At 36.3% G+C, this 25,372-nt stretch overlaps 2 pseudogenes; one reads left to right on the plus strand and one right to left on the minus strand.

Moving 5' to 3' along the window:
* Nucleotides 1-1,249: 1,249 nt before the first annotated feature.
* Nucleotides 1,250-4,805, plus strand: LOC150034978 (protein PUTATIVE RECOMBINATION INITIATION DEFECT 1-like; annotated as a pseudogene).
* Nucleotides 4,806-5,538: 733 nt separating this feature from the next.
* On the minus strand, nt 5,539-11,193 carry LOC120080963 (protein PUTATIVE RECOMBINATION INITIATION DEFECT 1-like; annotated as a pseudogene).
* Nucleotides 11,194-25,372: the final 14,179 nt, after the last annotated feature.

Here is a 25,372-nt window from a genome sequence, read left to right on the forward strand (position 1 = left end):
TCTCAATTCTGGACACAATGTTGTTAAAATTTTCTATGCCATGCTTATGAAGAGTGGAACACACAAATGCTTTAAATCAATTAACATACATGCATAATAAACACTAACCTAAAGTTCGACATAAGATGCCATATCAAATTTTAAACTTCTTGATGACTTAGTTATTTTTTTTTTTTACATATTTCGAGTATACAAACTATTGTAAAAATATATTGTAATTTTGTTGTTTGTATGAAACAAGATTATTTTATCTATCCCAACTACAATGATTACAAGCAGAAAATTAGAAAATATATGTGAAGTTTTAAGTTGACATATCAATTGAGTGTTGAAATTTCAAGAAAGTATGTGTGTAATCAAATGTTTGAACAAAATGTTGAGTAAACAAAAATAACCAACAATTATACTTTTTTAAGTTACAAAAAAACTACAATAGATACTCCTGACTTGATAACTTAACTCTATACCCCAAATATAATTTTACTAACCAAACTTGACTTCAGAAATTTTTTAACTTCACATAAAATTTTTACCAACTCAACTTATTAATTCGAGTCTGCGCACCAAACTCATACTTAAATAATTTTTTTTTTTTTAGAGACTTAAAAGGCCTATTTCAAAATCTTGAAAATCAAACAAACACCCATCTTAAACTTGAATTTCAAAAAACTCTTGAAATGACCAAAATCACCTTTTACAATGTAAAATAAAATTTCAACTTGAGCAATTAAAATGCTTACATGGTTTATTTGAAGTATTTTTTAAAAGATTACCAACACACCATCTAGTCAAAATTTTGTCTTTATGATTTATAATAGAATTTAGTCTTTATAATTTGATAAAATTCTAAAAAAATTAGTCTCTACGATGGGGACAATTTAGGAAGATTTTGTCAAACATAGAAAACATTCATGAGATTTTGTCAAATCATAGAGACTAAATTCTAAGTTTTAAAATAAATACTAGGGAGAAAAATTTGCAATTTAACCTATTTTAATTTTGAATTCAACTAGAGAGAATATGACTTTTTTTTTCTTTTTTAGTAAAGAAGAATAAGAGTATAGAATATGAATTCAATGTCCGCCATGTCAAAAATCCAAAGAGCAATGATTAAGTGCGCACATAATTTCCAACTATTTACCATACCAATTTTTTTTAAATAAATATTTTAAAAAATAAAAATATACATTATTTCCAGCTGGAGAGTGTTTCGTTACAGGGCCAAAATTTTGAAACCGTACTCCGAGAGATGTTGTACAGTCATCCAGACTCCGAATCAGCGCAGGAAAAAGACGATCAATCCATTCCTCCAAAATCATGCTCCCATGGCCACCGATCATCGCTCTACCTCCATACGGAGGAAGGAAGAACCAATTGCCTTCTCTGCTTCTCCAATCTCATCTCCAATCCCCTCTCTCCCACAGTACACGTCTCTTACGCACTATCCCAGTTCTCCCAGGCTCCTTCTCAGCCTCCATTCCTCCAGACCTTCCTCACTTTCTGTTCTCACTTCATTGTCGCTCCCTTCGTCGCCGCACTCTACTCCTTCGACGATGATGCCATTGCTCGCCAAGTCGCTGATCTTGTTCGTCACCTCTGTGATGTTACTGAAGTTGACCGTGATGGATCTCTTTGCGATGACTTTATCGCCAGAGTTTCGGATTGGCTTTCTTTTGGCTCGTTGTCTTGGAGCCATCGTCAGGTGTATATGGTAATCTTGTTTGTTCTACTGTTCTAGATTCGTGCGCATTTCGTTGTCAAAAGTGTGATTTTTTTTTTTCATTTGCTCCTTTTAGCTTCATTGTTATGGAATGCTTCTAAGCTATTGGACAAAAAATTTCCATGGCCAAATTAAGAACAACGATGGCCTCGTGTCAAATCTCGTGCCAGGCCTTGAATTACCAAGGTGATAAACTGAATAATTTGAAAGAAGCAAATTATTTTGTACTACGCATATGCATTTTTTATGACAAGTTCTAAATTACTCTTCATATGCAGCAAGGAGATACAGGGAGAGATCCTCTTTGTTCTATATAAATTGTCCACAATTCAATATGCATCTAACCATAACACTGAAAATGATATTCTCTTTGCATTTTGCCCAGAACTTCTATTCTTATCTCTAGACACGCTCATGAAGACTCAAAATGATGATGCCATTGAACATGTAGGTTTGTCAACTTCTTCAAAACCACTTTTTTTTTGTTTCCTAGACCGAACAAGATGGCTAAATCTTTTTTCTGGTTTATAATTTATAGTTGGTGGTGCATGAGTTGGGGTGATACTTTTCAATGTTTGCATTTGCATACAGATGAAGCCAAGTTTCTTATTTCTCATCTTCTTTTATCTGATGTGTATTGATTTGTTTTTGTAGTAATTCTAATTGTTCTAGCTCAAAGAGGGCTCTAGGGGAGTGAACATGAATACTATTCAAAGTTTAACGAGAAGGAAGGAGATAAACTCCCTTTGAATATTTTGTTTGCTAAGGCTATCAAAGGTCCTCTGCTTTCGTCAAACAAAGATCACCAACTTAACATTCTGGAGCTAATAATTCGTTATTTATCCTCAAAGGGCACTTCCATCAAGCCAAACCAACTATTGGTTGAAGAAAATATAGTGGATTATGTATTTGAGATATAACGATTTTCAGGTGAGCAATCGTAGTCCTGAAAATTCTTGAACAAGCATAATCTATCAGAGATAAAGATATCTTGCTATTTTTTTAGATCGAAAGGACACAGATGTACAACCTATGAAACAAATCCTAATCGTAGTCTTGAAAATTCTTGAACAAGCATAATCTGTCAGAGATAAAGATATCTAGCTATTTTTTTTTTAGAACTCAAGGACACGTATATACAACCTATAAAACACTTCCTGTTCAAGTAAGGTCGTAGATATCTAGCTATTTTTGTGTTGGTAAATACATGAATACTAGTTAAGGTCATAGATATCTAGCTATTTTTGTGCTATTAAATACATGAAAACTACACATTCTTTTTTCATAATAGAACATATGCCTTTGCATATTGCTGAAGGTAAAGATCCCTTAGCAAGTGCTTGTCTTCAGGCCCTTGATCTTCTTTCAAGAGCTGAATTGCCCTTCAATCAAAGGCTTGCGGTCGGATTTGTGACATTAATTCTAGTGTTGCGTCATGTTGCTGAAGTTCCTTTCCATCCAATTCACAACCAAACACTTGGTCTCGTTTTGAAATGCATTTCTCAGTGTCCTGGAGTAGTGGTTGTATCTCACATTGAAGAACTAGTTCTTATTTTGACGAGTATGCTCCATAAGAATGTGACTGGGGAGATGGGCATACATCCAGACACATTTGCAACAACCTGTGCAATCCTGGTCACGATTATGAAGTCTCCATCTTATAGGGTGCCACATCTAGCAACATCAATTCAAGAAGTATTAGAACATGTAGTTTTATTTTGTCTCAATACATTCGAAACACAACCAAGTCAACTTTTACATTCTTTATACCTTCTCAAGGAGTTCTATATATATAATCAAGTTAATATTGTCGTGGACGACTCTGTCACTAAAGAAATGAAAAATTATGCTCTTGATGTATGTACAACGCATTTACTACCTTGGCTTTTAGCAACTATCAATGTAACTGAAGAGGAACTTGTTTTGGGGGTATTGGAAACTTTTCATTCGATTTTTCTCCAAAATCCTGACATCAGGACCATAGATTTTGCAAACACACTTTCATCTGCTTGTTGGTTGAGTTTCTCTTTTAGATGTCTAGGCTCATTTCCTTATGAAAAGATGAAATGGAGATTGTATTTAATGCTCAGTTCTCTGGTGAATGTCATCTTTGGAAATGATTCCACAATGCATTAGAGAACCTGTATCATTTTTGCCATCTTATCCAGTTGATTTACTATTTCTACTCGGACAGAAAAGCTCCAATGGCTCGGATCTTTCTTCTTGTCCGTCCGCTGTTTTGTTGTTACTATATGCAAGATCATTACATGATGATAGGTAAAACACTTTTGTTTCTTCTTTCTTATATCCTCTTTTTGGTATATATTTATTGTCTATGTGCTCACCACATGAATACCTCTTTGCCAGACTTGCTGATGAGAAGATGTTTTTAGCATCTCTAGAACAGTATATTCTTGTCAGCAAAAGTGGCTTACTATGTGGATACCATGACCCATTTATAGTCACACAAGTGGTGAATATATATGGGTTTTATAGGTCTGTTGCTGATGCTAGTCGCCAGACTTCCTATAGTTCAGAAGTCGAGAGAATATCGTTCCAATTGGTGACTAAAAGTGAATGGGATATGCATTCTTCAAGGATTCATAGATCATCATTAGTATGGTTGTTTAAGCAAGAGAAAATCAGAAATCCATTATGTTATCAGGTTTTGAAAATATGCCAAATCCTTGGCCCAAATGGGACTGGTACCACCACCGTCCACAATTAGTTTATTGGTGCACAAGAAATTGCCGAATTAATTGCCAAAGGAGAAAATTATGTGGGAATCATTCTAATTCGCTTGTTGGAACAATTGGTTGAGGAAGGTGTCGAACATCATATCATTTTGGTGGTGAATTTTGTGTCAACTATCGTGAATATCTTTCCAAGTTCTGCAGATCAATTACATGTGCATGGCATAGGAAATGCAATAAAGCTTCTCTTTTATGATACTAAAAACTCATACTCTAAACAGACATTTAAAGATGCCTTACTGTTGGTTTTCAGCGTTTTGAAATTAGGGAATTCTGGAATGCTTTCCGACGATGCAGGTTGGCTTGCAATGACTGGTCAAAGGTGTGTGTAAATTATATTCTGAGAAGCTGGTCATCGCAAAAGAAAGCATGAAGGTGAGTTATATTCTGAGAAGCTGGCCATCGCAAAAGAAAGCATGAAGATGAGTTAGAATTTCTTGAGTATAATGCATGTTTAAGGACAAGCATGATTTTAAGTTTGAGGATGTGATGACATGCAGAAATGTATGTCATCTTAGGCCTTTTACTTAGAATGATGAAGGTTGTTAGGCAGAATATGAGGCAATCATGATAGGAATTTACGAGAAAGTGAGCTTGCGTTGATCAGCATGATGAATCTCAGCTAACCCGTTATTTTGCATTTATTATGCATTCAATGTTCTATTTTTGTAGCTAATGCAGGAAATGAACGCAAACACGGAAACTAGACTACCGCATAGACGACCGCATATGGAGAAACACTTCATCGCAAAGTCGAACGCGTCGATCAACGCATGGATGTTGCGGTAATCAACCGTATGCGTCCATCACATGGGAGTTGCGCTCGTCAAGCGATTGCGATCATCATGTAGAGTTGCGGTATTAAGTGAATGTGGTCATTGAATTATTGCGGCTGCGCGACAACGTAAACTAATGGGATCAACGCAAAGTAGGTGGAATAAACGCATCAACGCATCTACCTCGAGAAAATCCAAAGCTGATGGCAAAGAGGTATTCATGTGGTGAGTACATAGACAACAAATATATACCAAAAAGAGGATATAAGAAAGAAGAAACAAAAGTGTTTTACCTATCATCATGTAATGAACTTGTATATAGTAACAACAAAACAGCGGACGAACAAGAAGAAAGATCCGAGCCATTGGAGCTTTCCTGTCCGACTAGAAATAGTAAATCAACTGGATCAGATGGAAAAAATGATACAGGTTCTCTAATGCATTATGGAATCATTTCCAAAGTTGACATTCACTAGAGAACTGACCATTAGATACACTCTCCATTTCATCTTTTCATAAGGAAATGAGCCTAGACAACTAAAAGAGAAACTCAACTAACAAGCAGATAAAAGTGTGTTTGCAAAATCTATGGTCCTGATGTCAGGATTTTGGAGCAAAATCAAATGAAAAGTTTCCAATATCCCCAAAACAAGTTCCAGTTACATTGATAGTTGCTAAAAGCCAAGGTAGTAAATGTGTTGTATGTACATCAAGAGCACAATTTTTCATTTCTTTAGTGATAGAGTCGTCCATGACAGTATTGACTTGATTATATATATAGAACTTCTTAAGAAGGTATAAAGAATGTAAAAGTTGACTTGGTTGTGTTTCGAATGTATTGAGACAAAATAAAACTACATGTTCTAATACTTCTTGAATTGATGTTGCTAGATGTGGCACCCTATGAGATGGAGACTTCATAATCATGACCAGGATTGCACAGGTTGTTGCAAATGTGTTTGGATGTATGCCCATCTCCCCAATCACATTCTTATGGAGCATACTCATCAAAATAAGAACTAGTTCTTCAATGTGAGATACAACCACTACTCCAGGACACTGAGAAATGCATTTCAAAACGAGACCAAGTGTTTGGTTGTGAATTGGATGGAAAGGAACTTCAGCTACATGACGCAACACTAGAATTAATGTTACAAATCCGACCGCAAGCCTTTGATTGAAGGGCAATTCAGCTCTTGAAAGAAGATCAAGGGCCTGAAGACAAGCGCTTGCTAAGGGATCCTTACCTTCAGCAATATGCAAAGGCATATATTCTATTATGAAAAAAGAATGTGTAGTTTTCATGTATTTAATAGCACAAAAATAGCTAGATATCTATGACCTTGACTAGTTTTCATGTATTTACCAGCACAAAAATAGCTAGATATCTACGACCTTACTTGAACAGGAAGTGTTTTATAGGTTGTATATACGTGTCCTTGAGTTCTAAAAAAAAATAGCTAGATATCGTTATCTTGGATAGATTATGCTTGTTCAAGAATTTTCAAGACTACGATTAGCATTTGTTTCATAGGTTGTACATCTGTGTCCTTTCGATCTAAAAAAAATAGCAAGATATCTTTATCTCTGATAGATTATGCTTGTTCAAGAATTTTCAGGACTACGATTGCTCACCTGAAAATTGTTATATCTCAAATACATAATCCACTATTTTCTTCAACCAATAGTTGGTTTGGCTTGATGAAAGTGCCCTCTGAGGATAATAATGAATTATTAGCTCTAGAGTGTTAAGTTGGTGATCTTTGTCTGACGAAAGCAGAGGACCTTTGATAGCCTTAGCAAACAAAATATTCAAAGGGAGTTTATCTCCTTCCTTCTCGTTAAACTTTGAATAGTATTCATGTTCACTCCCCTAGAGCCCTCTTTGAGCCAGAACAATTAGAATTGCTAAAAAAACAAATCAATACACATCAGATAAAAGAAGATGAGAAATGAGAAACTTAACTTCATCTGTATGCAAATGCAAACATTGAAGAATATCACCCCAACTCATGCACCACCAGCTACAAACTATAAACCAGAAAGAAGATTTAGCCATCTTGTTTGGTCTAGGAAACAAAAAAAAAGTGGTTTTGAAGAAGTTGAAAAATCTACATAGTTCAATGGCATCATCATTTTAAGTCTTCATGAACGCGTCTAGAGATCAGAACAGAAGTTCTGGGCAAAATGCAGAGAGAATATCATTTTCAGTGTTATGGTTAGATACATATTGAATTGTGGACAATTTATATAGAATAAAGAGGATCTCTCCCTATATCTCCTCGCTGCATATGAAAAGTAATTTAGAACTTGTCATAAAAAATGCATATGCGTAGTACAAAATAATTTGCTTCTTTCAAATTATTCAGTTTATCACCTTGGTAATTCAAGGCCTGACACGAGATTTGACACGAGGCCATCGTTGTTCTTAACTTGGCCATGGAAATTTGTTGTCCAATAGTTTAGAAGCATTCCATAAAAATGAAGCTAAAAGGAGCAAATGAAAAAAAAAAATCACACTTTTGACAACGAAATGCGCACGAATCTAGAACAGTAGAACAAACAAGATTACCATATACACCTGACGACGGCTCCAAGACAACGCGCCAGAAGAAAGCCGATCCAAAACTCTGGAGATAAAGTCGTCGCAAAGAGATCCATCACCATCAACTTCAGTAACATCACAGAGGTGACGAACAAGATCAGTGACTTGGCAAGCAATGGCATCATCGTCGAAGGAGTAGAGTGCGACGACGAAGAGAGCGACAATGAAGTGAGAACGGAAAGTAAGAAAGGTCTGGAGGAATGGAGGCTGAGAAGGAGCTTGGAAGAACTGGGATAGTGCGTAAGAGACGTGAACTGTGGGATAGAGGGGATTGGAGATGAGATTGGAGAAGTAGAGAAGGCAAATGGTTCCTCCTTCCTCCGTATGGAGGTAGAGCGATGATCGGTGGCCATGGGAGCATGATTTTGGAGGAATGGATTGATCGTCTTTTTCTTGCGCTGATTCGGAGTCTGGATGACCTTACAACATCTCTCGGAGTAGGGTTTCAAAATTTTGGCCATGTAACAAAACACTCTCCAGCTGAAAATAATGTATATTTTTATTTTTTAAATATTTATTTAAAAAAAATTGGTATGGTAAAGAGTTGGGAATTATGTGCGCAGTTAATCATTGCTCTTTGGATTTTTGACATGGCGGACATTGAATTCATATTCTATATTCTTCTTCTTCTTTATTGAAAAAGAAAAAAAAGTCATATTCTCTCTAGTTGAATTCAAAATTAATATAGGTTAAATTGCAAATTTTTCTCCCTAGTATTTATTTTAAAACTTAGAATTTAGTCTCTATGATTTGACAAAATCTCATGAATGTTTTCTATGTTTGACAAAATCTTCCTAAATAGTCCCCATCGTAGAGACTAATTTTTTAGAATTTTATCAAATTATAAAGACTAATTCTATTATAAATCATAAATACAAAATTTTGACTAGATGGTTTGTTGGTAATCTTTTCAAAAGTACTTCAAATAAAAGCATGTAAGCATTTTAATTGCTCAAGTTGAAATTTTATTTTAAATTGTAAAAGGTGATTTTGGTCATTTCAAGAGCTTTTTGAAATTCAAGTTTAAGATGGGTGTTTGTTTGATTTTCAAGATTTCGAAATAGACTTTTTAAGTCTCTAAAAAATAAAAAATTATTTAAGTATGAGTTTCGTGCGCAGACTCGAATTAATAAGTTGAGTTGGTAAAAATTTTATGTGAAGTTAAAAAATTTCTGGAGTTGAGTTTGGTTAGTAAGATTATATTTGGGGTACAGAGTTAAGTTATCAAGCCAGGAGTATCTATTGTAGTTTTTTTGTAACTTAAAAAAGTATAATTGTTGGTTATTTTTGTTTACTCAACATTTTGTTCAAACATTTGATTACACACATACTTTCTTGAAATTTCAACACTCAATTGATATGTCAACTTAAAACTTCACATATATTTTCTAATTTTCTGCTTGTAATCATTGTAGTTGGGATAGATAAAATAATCTTGTTTCATACAAACAACAAAATTACAATATATTTTTACAATAGTGAAATGTATACTCGAAATATGTAAAAAAAAAAAATAACTAAGTCATCAAGAAGTTTAAAATTTGATATGGCATCTTATGTCGAACTTTAGGTTAGTGTTTATTATGCATGTATGTTAATTGATTTAAAGCATTTGTGTGTTCCACTCTTCATAAGCATGGCATAGAAAATTTTAACAACATTGTGTCCAGAATTGAGAATGCCTGTTTGGAAAAAAAATGCATCTATTTGTCTTCATCTAAATTTTTTTAAAGTATAAATGTAAATGTATTATCTACATTTTTCATATGAAACATGGAATATCACTTTTTTTTTTTTTAGCTATGTTTGTATTATGGGGTTAAAAAAAATAATAAATCCTAATGTTCTTTTTTAAACATGTCATTTGATTTTTTTTAACATAAAAAAATGAATTAGGACTTACTTGGATTGCCTAGAAAAAATATTATTCAACAAGTCATTTTTTATTTTCTCGTGCATTTGTTACATTTTCCTAAAAGTATTTTTTATATATAAGTTTGTTTGGTTTGACAGATGCTTATAAAGTAATTAATGTCAAATTATTATAAAAATTACGATTAAATACTATGAATATGAATTTTAAATTTGTATTTAAAAACAAATTCATTGTCCAATGATAGAGAGAGATTTACTGTTGCCTACAAACCTCTACTAATCAATTAAATTTATAAACTACTGAAAGTATACTCCTATTACTACGATGACATAGCAACAGTGGTAAGTCCAGATCGATCTACAAGAAAATGCTAGTATCAGTTTTTCATTAAGCTAATTAACTAATTAAAGTGGAAAATGGGAGAGGGAGTTTGGTGTGTGGATAGAGATAAGTGTGCAAGAAAAATAAAGGCAATGGGTAAATGTAACCTATGATTGAGTTTATCTAGTTTCGAGAGCAAATGTAATTTCAATCATCGATTTATGCTAATTAAATATGCATTCGATTTATGAGTGCACAATGACCCACTTAGACCTTACTCAACGATGCTACAGGCAACCAAATTGTTTGATAACTAAGTAAGCGCTCTAATTAACAATTAAAGCCTTAAGCCAAGTCCTAATTAAACTACACGTCCCTAAGTCTAGTGGATTCGATAACGTCCATATAGAAATAAGAACATACGCATTAAGATTAAGAGTTCCATTGTTTTGATTAAGCAATTGGGTAGCATAAACGATAAATCAATTTTATCTTAGAAGCTAGTTAATACATGCATTCTAGGTTAGCCATAAAATATATTATTAACTAATTGCTACTTAGGTGATTGGGCTAGACATTCAAGGGAAAACGTGAAAAAGCTACAAATCGATTAGCATGGGCAATATGCATTCATGAAGGAATAGCCACACAAAAATATGCATTTAGAAATTAAAATGGATTCAGAGAAAGCATAAATTCAGCATAAATTCAATCCAATCCACAAAAATCTAAAGAAATTCCCCAAGGATTCTTGCTTCCAAAACTAAATAGAAATTACCTCATCAATCCATGCACAAACCAAAGAGGAGAGATCCAATCCGTAAGCTGCAATCCAAAAGAAATGTAAAATCTAACCTAAAGATAGTAGAAAAGATGAAGAAGAAGAAGAAATTTTAGTATCTCATCGATGTCCATGACTTCCTACCTAAAAAGAAAACCTTACAATTTGAAATAGATTATATATAATGTCCTTCAACGTAGCGGCGCTGAGACCCTTAATTGGAGTATAAACCTCGAGTGTCGCACGCACAACGCTCTGCCCTTTCATCAAAATTTGAGGCACCGTGACACTCTCGCCAATGCGTATTTCTGCCTTCAAACGTAATGCGCAACTCCACACATGGCATTGATGAGCTGGCCATAGGGGTAAAATTGTAATTGCGTGTCCTTGCTGCTTCAGATGTTTGATTTCACTTTTGATAGTTTCAATTAACCCCGAGCGGCCAGTAACATTCTGAAGCTCGAATTTCCACAAGAATAGACATTTAATCATATAAAACATAACAAGAAACCTTGGTTAATGACATATAAATAACTATTCAAGAACCGTCACCTGAGTTTTTTTAGTATATGATTGATTGAATTGGACGTTATAGTTAGTTGTTGGAGATGATTGAAGGACTTGGTGGTCGATGGTAGTTGTGCACAAAGTTTGAAATATCGATGTCCCAATTTTATGTAAATATCGAGATCGATGGAAATTTTAGACAACTTCATGGAATTAATGGGGAAATCCTTTTTTTTCTATGTCTATATAAGCTCATCCCTTTTCAATCTTCTAATTCTCAAATCTTACTTTTCCAATATTTTAATTCTCGATCATTCTCAAGATCAAGCAATAGACTTATAAAAGATCAGTGATCTAATGCAATTTCTTATTTTGTAAATACTTTTGTAGATCTTTCTATTTTTGTAATTATTGTAAATACTACTAATCTTCGTATATTGAAGAGGGAGGAGAAGAAGACCACTGTGATTCAAACATATTGAAAAGGATGGAGCAGAAGACCATTACTCTAAAGATTCAAGCAATTTAGTGGTTTTTTAGGCTTTTTTGTTTGTTTCATTTTTCAATTGTATAAATGTAAATGCACACCAATGAGTTTAGTTTAGTTATTGTACTTCTTTTGTTCTTTTTTCAATGTTGTTGTAAATACATATCCATTAATATGTGATTCATATACACTAGGCAAATGATAATATTGGTTTTTCATCTTTATAAAAAACAATATTTTTTTTAGATAAAGTTTGAAAGTAAGGAAATATCATTACAAATCTGAAAATGAAAATAAAATTTTAGAATTTCTCAAATAGAAAAAAATTAAAATTTGAAAATATGATGATAATCAAATCATCCAAACATATTTTTTTTTAAAAAAATAACAAACAGAAAAATATTACAACATTTTTAGAAAATTGTTATAGGTAATTTTGGATTAGTAGAAAGATTATGATAAAAGTATACCCATAAGAGTTACCTAATCTTAAAAACGATTGAGATTGGCAGTAAATAAGCCTAGGTGAGCTCCATACAAATAGGAAAAGAGCAATTGGACCGCAAGGCGAATTGGCCCTCCTCACCCTTAGAGGTCGAGGCCAGGACCAACAAAACCTTCACGATAGTTGGCTCACCTTGGCCTTAGAGGTCTAGGTCAAGGCCAGCGAAGCCTTCGCAGTAGTTGGCCTGCCTTCGCCTCGAAGGCCCACGAATCCTTCAAATGAGGCCAATCTGCAATTGGCCCTTATTTCTAAAACCTCACTAGTGCCTTAATCCAACCCTTGAGTATCTGATTTTCAAATGGGTAAAGGAAATAGAATTTTACCTAAAAGGATAAGAAAGACCCCTGATAAAACTCCATTATAAATAAAGCATGACAACCCAACATTAGAGATGACAACATTTTTTGCGGGTCCCCCACCCGATACCTGATTTGACCGGATATAGGGGTCAAACCAAGGTTTTAAATCAAATCCCCAGTTAGTGACGGGGTAAGAGGGACGGTATTTATATATATAAATACTAAAACACAAAACTATGTGTGTGTAATTTTTATTAAGTTTATAATAAAAAGCACGAAAACTAATTTGTAATGTATGCTTAACCTAAAATTTGTATAGTAGGTTGAGGTTTTTTTTTTTTTTTTTAATTCTTTGTGATATGTATTTTTCCTAGTGTATTAGTATTTCAATTTCTCAATTGGTTACGATTTAGATCTTGATTATTTCATTATGTTAGGACTTTTAACCCTACAACTGGTATAAAAACCAACTCGTATAATTAATTTAGAAATTTCAAAATTTGCATTGGTTTGGTTGGTTGAATTGCATTATGTGGTTTGTGAATGAATGTTTATGGTAAAGTTTGGTCTTATATTACATGTTTAATTTGATTAATTTGTATAGGACCCTGCATTTTTTGGCATTTTATCATATAATTCGAGTCTTCTGTAAGCCCATGTTTAGAATTAGGGTTGTTAACAATGAAGATCGAGACCAATTTTGACAAAAAAAAAAGGAAGAACATTCGACGATCTTCCTAGAATCACTTTCTGATGTTACAGCATTGCAACGCTACAACTGTGTTACGCAAGGGTTTGCGTTGTGCGCGGTTTAGGGTACTCCAATTTGGTTTGGCTGGTTCAAGGTGGTTTGATCTGGTTTTGTACTGGAGTGGATTGCTTCATTGTTTTGGGGTCCGGTTTGAAGCAATTGGAGTCGGTTTAGGTTGGTCTAGGTCGGTTCTAAAGCGGAAGAAACTATTTTAGGATAAAGTTTACAAAAATTATAATTTATTGCTTTATATCCTAGGAGCCAAATTAGCAATTCATTTGCTATTTAAATACTTTATGGATGTCATTTAGATAAATCTCACCATAGGTTAAGCATGTTCATGCATTTTAATATATTATAAGGGTTATAATGTATGGTATTAATGCCTGATATATATCATTTCATGAGTTATTGAATATATTTTGAAATGTTAAATATAAGAAATTGGAAAAGCATGATGCATGACATTACTTAGGTAAATATAAATGATTAGATCTATTAATGTTTTATGTATGCTTTGTTGATTTTCATGAATTTTTTAATATAAGTGTTATATTAATAAAGTTGAAAATCAATTTGTATTGAACATGACATGTTCATAGTTTAATATAGTTGTTATATAAATGTCATGAATGCGTGTAAAATGATTTTCTTATTAATTAGAATGTGATAATTAATTAAACCATAGAAAGCATGAATATAGGGTCAATAATTTTTTCTATAGTTATAAAATTAATATTTAGTAACCGTCAACATATAATGAAGAGTTACATACAAACTTAGGATCTTAGGGAATTGGAATTTTTTTTTTATAAAATGTTTAAAATAAATTTAGAACTTATATCATGGATTCTAATAATCATAATTAAGTGTTTTTTTAATGGATTTAAAATATGACTGAGTAGGACAAACAAGACTTTAGGTTAGAAGGAAACTCCAACGGTGAAGTTCTGTCTAGGTTGGGGGTATTTAAGATGACGATTTATGAAACACCTCCTACCTAGAAACTGACCCGGAGCTTGAGTTGAATTAACTTTAGTCATATTAGCAAGCAATATCACTAGGTTAATTAAATAGTTTAATTCACATAGAACATTAGAGTAAAGACTATTATAAAAGTTATAATAGGTATAAACTTAAATAGATTTATTAGCTGGAATAGGCATAGACTTAGATAGATGTATTAGCCAAAATTTAACTAAGTATAAGAAAACCCAAAACGGTAGAACACTTTAGTGGAAAAAAATGGTATATGGGATATATCAATTTTTAGCTCTCACGTCCATGAGATCCATGCTCGGTTTCGTGTTTCCCTGGATACGGTCTCATGTGAACAAACATGAATGTGGATGAATGAATCTTGCGAGCTCATATTGCCATAAACTTTATGACATAGAAATGGAATGTAGATGGAATGTTATGCTGTGTTAACGCTTATGCACACTACTTCTAAATATGTGTTGTTAATGATAGGCTTGTAGTATGCGATAGAGTAATGCGTATCATAAGTTTCCTTGCACTGAAACCAAGTATAATTCCAACGCAAGTTTCTCAGAATAATTCGAGATCGAACATAGGGATTGTTTTCGTTAATGTGTTACTTTTGTGATACATGCAGCCGGTTTTTACAATTAATAAAGAATTGGTTTATACAAGAACCTAAAGTGCTATGAAAATAACATTGCATTGATAAAATAAATTGCATTGAAAATAAAATCCTAAACTAATATGATACAAGATACAAGAAACATGATACATGATACTGAGTTCGAGACTGACTGTGAAGTTATACAAAGGGTCGTGGTATGCGATGGCAAGTCTTTATGAATGAATCAGAAAGAGAAAGAATAAATAGTAAAAACATCGCAAGTTTGTTAATCGCGTTAAAGATGCAACTAAGGTTCCGCTTTCCCTTGGCGTACACCTCTTGGTGATCGGCTGCGTTTCCATATCTCTATGGCGAAAAAGGAATGAACGTGATGAACGCAAAGTTGCTTCCATCTCTGGAAGTACTTCTCGCTTTAGTTAACACATTCTTCCAACCCTTTCTCGATAGGCTGAATAACATCTTCACTTCTGCTCTCACAGGTGAAGATGCCATCGAGCATGCTTTAGCTAAACTTAATTATTTCCTTAACACAAATTAATTTACTTGCTTAATTCTTGCTATTTACCTGGAATTAGGAAAACATCATGGAGAAAATGGATTATGGGTGAACGGAAATAGATAGAGAGATGACAATGGAAATGATCATAATATTTAATACTAAGATTAAACGTTCGATATATGGTGTGAATGAAAGATTAAGAAGATGAATACAAGTGATGAAATAGAGATTAGAAACAAATACAAAAAAGTGTCAACGTCTTGACATAAATCCTGGATGGAGGTTTTGCTTGTCGGTGTGTGGAAGTAATGGGGAAGAGAGCTTCCTTCTCAGGCTTGCTCTTCTTGTAGAAGTGACCTTCGTACAGAGCTTCAACGGCAGGGATCGGAAGGATTCTTTGCTCGGAGACTCACCTCTCGGCCTTGTCTCTTGATTATCCCGGATCCACTATGGAAATCGCTTCAGACAAGACTCTCTCTCAGATCAGTATATACACGTCTCTATGTATTCAAGTATATCTTTCACTGAATTTGCAGAAGCTATTTATAGGTGAAGCTTGGCTCTTTGACTTCGTGGTCCCCACTTTATAGTTATGGTAGTTCCTGAAATGGCGGAGTGAATATTCCTTCTGTTACGCAATCAACCGTCAGAAATGCACAACCGAAAGCTGTACATTTGCCAAAATCCTCTGCAAATGCATTGCTCTTTACATCCTCGATCGATCGTCACATGGGGTGTTATTTTTTTATTACCGCATGTTGTTGAAATTGCGTTGATCGCTAAGCTCTTGATAGATTATCGCATGCGCCATCATTACGTTGATCATCTTTTCATTCCTGAATGATGGGCGCAATGCGACGTAGATGCATTGTCTCTTTTTATCTTTGAGCCATTAACGCATGCGGTGATTGATTTCCTGCAAAACATAAATTATGGTGTTAGTAGGTGTATCGACAACTTTTTATAATTCTCGCATTTCTTAGCCAATTTCTATATTATCGACGAAACTTTTCTTTCTTTTTGCCGCAATATCTAAATAAAACAGTATAAATAACTTGTATTTCTACAAGTGATCACACCCTCAAATTTAGATATATGCTTATTCTCAAGCATATCTTCTACTAAGACAATATTGTTTAGTTCTTATCCTAAATTTTGCGTCGATTTTATGCTCCGAATGCTCCACCTAGGCAACATTACTTAACAACGCAATTTCTTTCTATCCTTGATAATTCATAAGTAAGCCCTACTTTATTCTTCTATATAACAAATCTCTACTAAAAAATTCCCTTCTAGTTTTAAAAAGAATGTTTACCTCTTCTTCCAAAAACAACTTGATGCGTCTTGAATGCGGTGGTCGGATTGCGTTATTTTATTAGAGACTGTTGATCATACTTACACCCTTCGTTTTGGCTTGTTCCCACGGGTGTCATGCGAATATCCAACTACGGTTGTGTGCCAATCTCAACTTCAACTCTTGATTTTCAGCTAAGTTTAACTTTTGCTGGTCAGAGAAGTTGTCTCTTATACTCTTATTATTATTATTATTTTCTTTCATATTTTTTTCTTTTCTTATTGTGTCGTTCTTGGAAACCCACCTTCGTTTTGGCTTGCTCCCACGGGTGTCATGCAAACATCCAATTACGAGCAGGTTCCTTTCACAACTAACCTGATTGTTTTGGAATTTCCCTTGCGTTGACATTGAAGCATTGTATGATTTTTTTTCTTTTTTTTAATTTTTATTTTGATGATAATGAACTCATTTTTTTAATGACCGTATCCATTTGATCGCATCTGCTCAGACCTTCCCCACCCCTAAATTTAGAGATGCGCAAGGTTCTCATTGCGTTGTTTGGACAGAATAGACAAACACTTAGTCAAAATGTTACAAAGAAGGTTTGAGCAGAATTTTGGAGGATAAAAGGTAAAACAGTGTTATTGCTACGAATTAACTAAGTGTTAGTCAGAAAATACAAAGTGCGGGAAATGTTACTAAGTGTATGCATATAAGTCATCATGGCAGCGCAATAAATAACACAAAATAAAAGATAACGAACACCACAATAAATGAAAAAGGACGATAAAGAAAAGGCTATTGCATATAGAAAGAATTGTTACTTAGTTGTATTAAAAATTAACCAAGTATACAAAAAATTACAAATAACGCAATACAAAATTTTAAGCATGTACAAAGAATCAAGTAATTAGGTTTTATACATAGAAAAATAATGAATTGAAATTAAAAATAAAAGAATGACAGCAATAAAAAAAATTGTAAAGTTATTGTGGAGGAGGAGGTTCAGGTGGAGGATTTTGATGAGGTATGCGAGGAGCTTCTTGGAAATGCAAATGTTGCTGGAGATGCAGAGGCACCAAGGGACCATGAAGATACATTGTCAAGAAGTTGAAATATTCATGGTTGCGCTCCGCTACTTGCCTTTGGTTCAGGTGTATCGTATAAATGTTGCATTGAATATTGATCATTACCTGCCTTGTCATAGCAACGCTGCGTTGCAATTCTGCTTATCGCTCGTATAGCTCAGCCATGCACTGGCAGAAGAGTTCATTTTGATGGGAGAGAAGGGAATGCATATCTGCAAGTTCAGTAGCTAAGGTGGCAATGTTGGGTTTTGCCTGTGATGTTTCGCCATCATCGTCTTGGAGTTGGGCAGAAGTGCCTTCACCCAAATCGCATGGTTAATCAACATGCGGTAGTGGAAGGGAAAATTGCGGTGAGGATGGAGCTATTGGATATGAGGTTGGAGAATCAGAGGCAAGAAGAAGGTTGGTAAAATGTTTGGAGAGTGAGGAAGAAGGTTCTGCAGGAGGGCTTGGAGGGCGGATGATCAAAGGCAAAGGATCCAAGGGTTCAGGATCTTGCAGTGATGGCTCTTGAACTTTTTTCTTTCCTTTGTCAACCTTGCACTGTTTCTTTGGTTTCAGCTGCTGCGGCGCATTTAAATCGATCATGGGACTTTTAGGTGGAAGTTCGGGGCAATGTGGGGAATCTTTTAGAAACATTCTCAAAATCTTGACGTTGATGAGGCCATGTACTTCCGGCATTGGTTCCTCTTCAATACCCAAACCTAATGAGAGGCATAGGCTTGAGACTGTCCAAGGAAAGAAATATTGGCCTCTTATGTGCCCTACAAAACCTCGAATTTGTCTTGCGATCAACTGGCCCACGTCTAATGGAATGTCGCGTGCGATGCAGTATGTGGCCATGACTCTATCCCTTGAAATTGTTTTGTTATATGAAGTCGGGATGAGTCGCCGTTTCACCAAGTAAACTCAAAGTCGCGCCACTGGAAGCAATGTCTTGGACACAAGGGTTCTGATGCCTTTTAAGGAGACCGACCACTGAGTGCCTGTAAAACCCTAACCCTAATTCAGAAAGAAGGGAAAATAAAATACTGAAAATAAAGGAAAATATAATGAAAAATATAAATTAAATTAAGAGGAAGTAGGGTGGAATTTAGGGGAAAATTTGATAAATTAAGAAATTTATTAATAATTATCCAACAATAGAATATATAACTATGAATAAGTAAGCAGAATCGGGGAAGATTAATAAGGAAGTTGGAAGCTAGCGAATTCGAGGGACAAAGGAAATTAGGTAACTTTTCATTTGGAAACTGTTCATTGGAAGGCTTGGGAGGTAGAAATTAATAATTTGAAGGTGGGAAGAATTTGGATACCTTTTGTACGGAGACTGTTCATTGGGAGATTTGGAGGTGAAAATTTATTATCAGTGTATGGGGTAAGTTAAAAATTTAAAAGAAAAGTGGAATCCAAGTGTCGCAAGCAGTGATGGTGACCACTAGCGAAATTGGAGGAAGTTGGAGAGAATGAAGAGAGCGAGATTAGAGCGAGAGTGAGAGAATAGGAGAGAGCGAGACTGGTTGAGCGAGAGAATGGGAGAGAGCGAGACTGGCTGAGCGAGAGAATGGGAGAGAACGACCTTGCCGAGATCCAAGCTAGCGAGAAGGCTGAAGAGAGCGAGATCCTTAGCGAGAAACATGGAGAGAGCGACACCACTGAGAGCCAAATGAGTGAGAGGGCTGAAGAAAGCGAGATCCTTAGCGAGAAACATGGAGAGAGCGACACTGCCAAGAGCCAAATAAGTGAGAGAGTTGGAGAGAGCGAGAGCGGAGAGAGCGAGATTTGGACAGAATGCTGTGTTTGAAGGAATGTAATGTGATCTTTGATATTTTTGATAATTAAGTAAGAAATTAAGCAATTTAGGTGGCAATAGAAGATTTCATGCAGAAACTTAGGGATTAAAATGCACGGCCAAGATTACATGCCATAGGAGTAATTTTGGTTGGCAAACTTAAAATTAGACAACTCAAAAGTTCAGTTAACCCCAGTAATTTAAAAGAGGCCACTTGTAGGATGTGTTGTCACATAGAGAAGAGTTGAAAACGACTATAAATAGAAGGCTTTGGCTGAAGAATTAAACTCATTCTCAAACAAATTCCAGTAGTAATAGTCGTGTGGAGAGAGTGAGGTAGTTCTATGAGTTTAAAAGAGAGAAGCTTGAGGGAGGTGCTGCCCAAATTTCCTTCTAAGAGGGAAAGCTTACTGTGAATGTTATAGCTTTATAGTTAACATATGTTGTGAGTGTTACATTGCTTTTAGTAACTTAGTAGATGTTGTGCGTATTATGTTGCATGAGAAAATACCATCCTTGTTAGCATGATAATTTTGTTAGGTTAGTATGCATGGTAAATGTTATGTTACTCCAAAGCATCATTTTTTAGCATGATAGTTGGGTAAAGTCAGTATATTTGGTGAATAGTATGTGCTTTGTTAGTCAGAAAGTATAGTGAGTAGCTTGATGTACTGTGGGTGTTATACTTCTTTGTTAGCATTGTGTCTTTGATAAATCAGTACGTAATGTAAATTAATAGTTGTATAACCTGAACCTCGTCATCTCTCACAAGCATTACAGTAGAGTCCATTGTGAATATTTACTTAACTTAAAAGAGAAGTGCATCGTAAATACTATGAAGCCATGATATTGTTTGTGTATGACTATGGAAATTGTGATTATGTTCGGGATGTGGTTAGCATGCTTAAAAAAAAGGTGTTTGGCGGGGAATAATGGTCGGCGGGAAAAATTGATCAGTGGGAAAAATTGGTCGGCTTCGATCGACAGGAAAATTGGTCGGCTTCGATCGGTAGAAAATAATAGTAGGTGACGACCAGCAGGAAATAAGGTCAAGTACCTAAGCATGACTAGTGGGATAAATAAAATGGTCGATGTGCACATTGGCGGGAATTGGGGGCCATAGGAAGGTTTCCATAGGTGATTGTATTGTTTGATGATAGAATATGCTTGCAATGTGTTGATATTGGAATACAAATTAGTAGCTGCGTGATTATGCCATTGATTGCACTTAAGTTCAGTGTGAGTGCTAACATGTGATTGGTTTCCCAAAATGATGATTTTCAAAATGATTTTCATCTTTAAAAGAACCACTCACTGGGCTTAGTAGCTCACACTCTTCAAATTGTTTTCCTAACCCCCCCCCCCCCCCCCCAGGTAGCGGAGCGGAGCATTCAACAAAGAGTCCACCACCCACCACCATTAACTAAAAGCTCGGTAAACTCTCGGGGCACGGCTCAGATCATGTGTTAAAAGTATTTAAAAGACAATTAAATTGCATATATAGATAAATAGGTGGAGTATTGTAACCTTTTAATTGGTTGTATAGATTAATAGGTGGTATAATGAAAACCTATTGATTACATGTATAGATAAATAGGTAAATGTTGCAAACCCATTGTAATTATAATAAATAGCGAAAACAATAGTTAGTACAAATATTGTCTTAGAAGGGTTATAATCCCTCTCACGCTCCCTTCCCGGTCTTAGGGGTTTAAGGCCTGGGAGGGGGTGTGACAGTGCCCGATTGCGTTAATACCTTCAGCTTATCCTCTATCTGTTCTTCTGTGGGATCATCAATGATTTTATTACCCGGCGCATTCGGGATTTTCTTCATCAGATATAATTCATTAATGTCCTTTGCGCTGAAAGGCACTACTTCCCCTTTCATGGTCACCACATCTTTGGTGCCATGGAGCCGTCCATTATAAAAGTCTAACTCGTTGGGATGACGATGGATGGACGGTGGCAAAATATTTCCCATCCATGTTCCAACACAACACTTGTGATCACATCCGGTAGTGGCGTTGGTGCAAGGAAGAATCCCATCTTCATCATCATATCATCATTCTCTTTCTTCTTTGATGGTCATCCCTTAGCCAACGTAGGCTCACTACTTTCTGCTACTGCTTTTCCCTTCTTTTTAATCAACGTAAGGCGGGATCTTTGTTTTTGTTTCCTTTCCCTTTCCTTGCATTGTTCTTTCTTCTCCCACTCAGTAATTTCTTTACCCTTCTTTTCTCGAATGTGCTGATCATTTGCTAAGCGCCTCTTCTCCTTCTTAACCTTCTTCTTCTTTTCTTCTTCCTCTTCTTTTCTTCTTCCTCTTCTTCTCTCATTTATTTTTCAAATTATCTTTCAAATTGCTCTGAGGCTAGCAAAATACGCTGTTCTTCCTCGAGCCTTATCCTTTCTTCTTCTGCCAATATTGTGTTGTTGCAGTGCACCTTCTCATCTTGTAATTTTCTTCTTTGACTACCTTCTGCGACGATTTGCTGTGCCCACAACATCTTCTTTTGCTTTTCTTCCTCACCTCTTCTTCTCCTCTCCTTTCCGTCTACTGCACTTTGCAAAATTGTTGGGTCAGTTGTTAACCCGTGTAGTGTATTCTCCTTGCGACACCATATCAAGGGGGTGATGTCTGAATCTTCTCCATCATCAGTCGCAACTGTTCTTACTTGCGTTATTTCCCCCTTGGGTTGTGTTGATTCTCGCAATTGCGCTGACTCCCCCTTATCCACCCTTGCGAAAGTGGATTCTCCGTAATTTCTAGGCTATCAGCCTTCTTTCTCATCTCTTCCTCCTTCTTCAGGCGCTTCTCCTCCTATCTGCATTCCCTCTTCTCACTCGTCCTCCTCCCCTTCTTCTTTATTAGATGCGCTTCCTCATCTCTTTCAACCCATTTCTCTTTGATCTTCTTCTTCTTCTCTTCAGCCACTTCAGGCTGCTTATCCGGCACCGCTTCCTCCAAAGCGACCCTGATGGGTCCCTCATAGGACTCTGCTTGAACAGTTTCCTTAGGATCCGAAACAGCCAGGGTGCTCCTTCTCGAAGCTTCCTCCATCTTCTCATCCGAATCTAGCGGTTGATTAATAACCCCCACTTCGGGCAGGCCTCCTTCCTTCTCCATGTTACTCAAAATACTCCCGAACACTTCTCTGTTGTCTCTTCTTTTTCTCTCGTTTTCAGAAGACAATGTTGGGAGTGGGGCACTCTCTGTGTTCTGCCCCTCTCTAATGCGAAGTGATCCGGCTACTACAGGCTTTCGCCGAGGTTTCCAGCGATTCGAGGGATGGTTTATCGTCGGGTGGCGAGAGGGCGGTTGCTGCAAGGATTTTCGCCTCACTTGCGGTGATTTTGGCTTACGAAGGTGATGAGGGTAAAGAAGACGGATGGGAAGACTGGTCGGCCGTGGATGAACTGAGGAAGAAAGCTAGGAAAGACTTAATGTCTTAGGAATAGAGTAGTCTGAGTTTGCAAAGCTGCTAGGGTTTCTATTTGCAAAAGACTCAAATAGGCTCTCAAACGGAGGATGTGGAAATTTATAGGTTGGGCCTTGATGGGCCCAATGCAAATTCTTCGGTGGTAGGCCTCGAGGTACTCAAAAAGTCTACCGCCGTACTCCTCACTTTTGCTAGTCCATAGAGAAGTACGTCCTTTCATATGCGAAATCATCATTTCCTTGGAAGTTTAAATGATTGGACTACTCTATTTGCAAAAAGAATTTATCTTTGGTGTTTTATTCGGATGGGCGCAAGATTAAGAATCAACGCAATGCTTCCATCAACGCAAATGCATATTTGCAGAGGACGGGCAACAACGCATGTATCAGTGCAACACACCCCCCGACTCAATATATTTCTGAAGGACGGGCGCACTGTATTTCTACTGGCGCAACACTACCCCAACATAGTGCGTTTTCGCTAAGGACGGGTGAAAAATACATACGAGCGCAACACACCCCTCAGCGCAATGCATTTGGGTTGGATGAATGCAAAGTGTCTCTTGTTAGCACAAGATGCACCCATCATCGCAATACATACCGGATGTTGATTGTTATTATTATTTTTTTTTCATCAACGCAAGCCACAAGGACTTTGCAGTAATAATTCTCTTCTTATTAAACAATCATTCACCAAAATTTAAGAATAACGCATTTAATACAGAAAAGTAAGGAAATTAAAGAGAGCACGAAAATTAACTCAAGTGAATTAAATGAGAGATAATTTCATAAACAATAAAAGAAAATCTAAGGAAGCATTAAATAACAAGATTCATAAAGCAATAACGAAGGTAATCAAGAAAGCATTTAAACATAAAATTTAGAGATATGGACCGGAAGACAATTTCCTATGAAGAATGCATAATACCTTCGCAGGCGGTCAAGCTTACCTGCACAATGTCGTCAAGGACATTGTTCCTTCCCGTGAGATCCTGGGGCTCCAAAATTGCTTGGCAGCGTTCTAGGTGTTCTATTGCGTAGTTCGACTGCCAGTTGCCCAACTTGGACCTCCAAGTTTCTGATTGAAGACGCCTGCGATTGCATTAAAGTATCGTTTTTCTCAATATATTGCTTGAGCAGGGACTCCAATGAATTTCCAGAGGTGTTTGAGAAGGATGGTTGGTGTTACGGTTGTCTCTGTTGTCCTTGATTCTGGTTTTGGTGAAAAGGTGGAGGGTTACCTCGATTCCTGGAGTTGCTATTCTGATGGTTACTCGACCCACCTTGGTTATGATTTCCTCCCCAACTGAGGTTAGGGTGATTCCTCCAACCAGGATTATAAGTGTTACTGTACGGATTATTCTAGATAGCACACACTTGCTACGGGTTTGATGGGCACATTTCCACATGGCCCCCTCCACATTGGACGTCACTTATTGCGGCCACTTATTTCGGCACATTAGATTGTTCTGATCCTTGGGAGAGAGCACCTTAATTAAATGCCATCGATTGTAGAAGACAAGTCACCATGGCCATCTGGGCGACCAAAGTTGTCATTATATTCGCAGGTACAATGGCATTATCATTTCTTCTTCTCTCGGAGCCTCTTCTGGCAACCGAAGTCGAGCATACATACGACGATCTTCAACCTGTGTCACGCGCTTCTTTTATTCTTTCGGTTCGTACCCGTTATCTACCCGAATATTCATATTCCGCGAGATGCAGTCAAGGATGACCTTGGCTTCAGTGTATGTTTTATCCATAAATACCTCTTGCAGCGGAGGTATCAGCAACAACTTGCGTTGATCTGTTCAGGCCGTTGTAAAACGTTTCCATCAGAACGCAATCGGGTATCCCGATATGCGGACAATTCTTCACCAATCTTCTGAATTGCACCCAGGCGGTGCTTAGGGTCTCGTTATCCATCTTCTCGAAGTTCAACACGTCCTTTCGTCTTCTTGCATTGACTATTGGAGGGAAGAACTTCTTCATAAACCATTCCACCAACTGATCCCAGGAAGTTATTTCATTTGGCTCCAATGAATGAGCCCACCTCTTAGCCTCATCCCTCAAGGTGTATAGGAAGAGGTAAAGTCTGATACCTTCTGAGGTTACGCTAGGGATGGAGAAGTTACCGCACATCTTGATAAAACTGGTCAGATGGGCATGTGGGTCTTCATTTTGTAGACCACCAAACTGCCCTGTATTCTGAATCATTTGGACCATGACCGACTTAATCTCGAAATGTGCGTTCTCTTCAACTATTGGAC

This window comes from Benincasa hispida, chromosome 7 (assembly GCF_027475165.1).
Source record: "Benincasa hispida cultivar pf3 chromosome 7, pf3_genome.v1.1, whole genome shotgun sequence".
Classification (NCBI taxonomy): domain Eukaryota; kingdom Viridiplantae; phylum Streptophyta; class Magnoliopsida; order Cucurbitales; family Cucurbitaceae; genus Benincasa; species Benincasa hispida.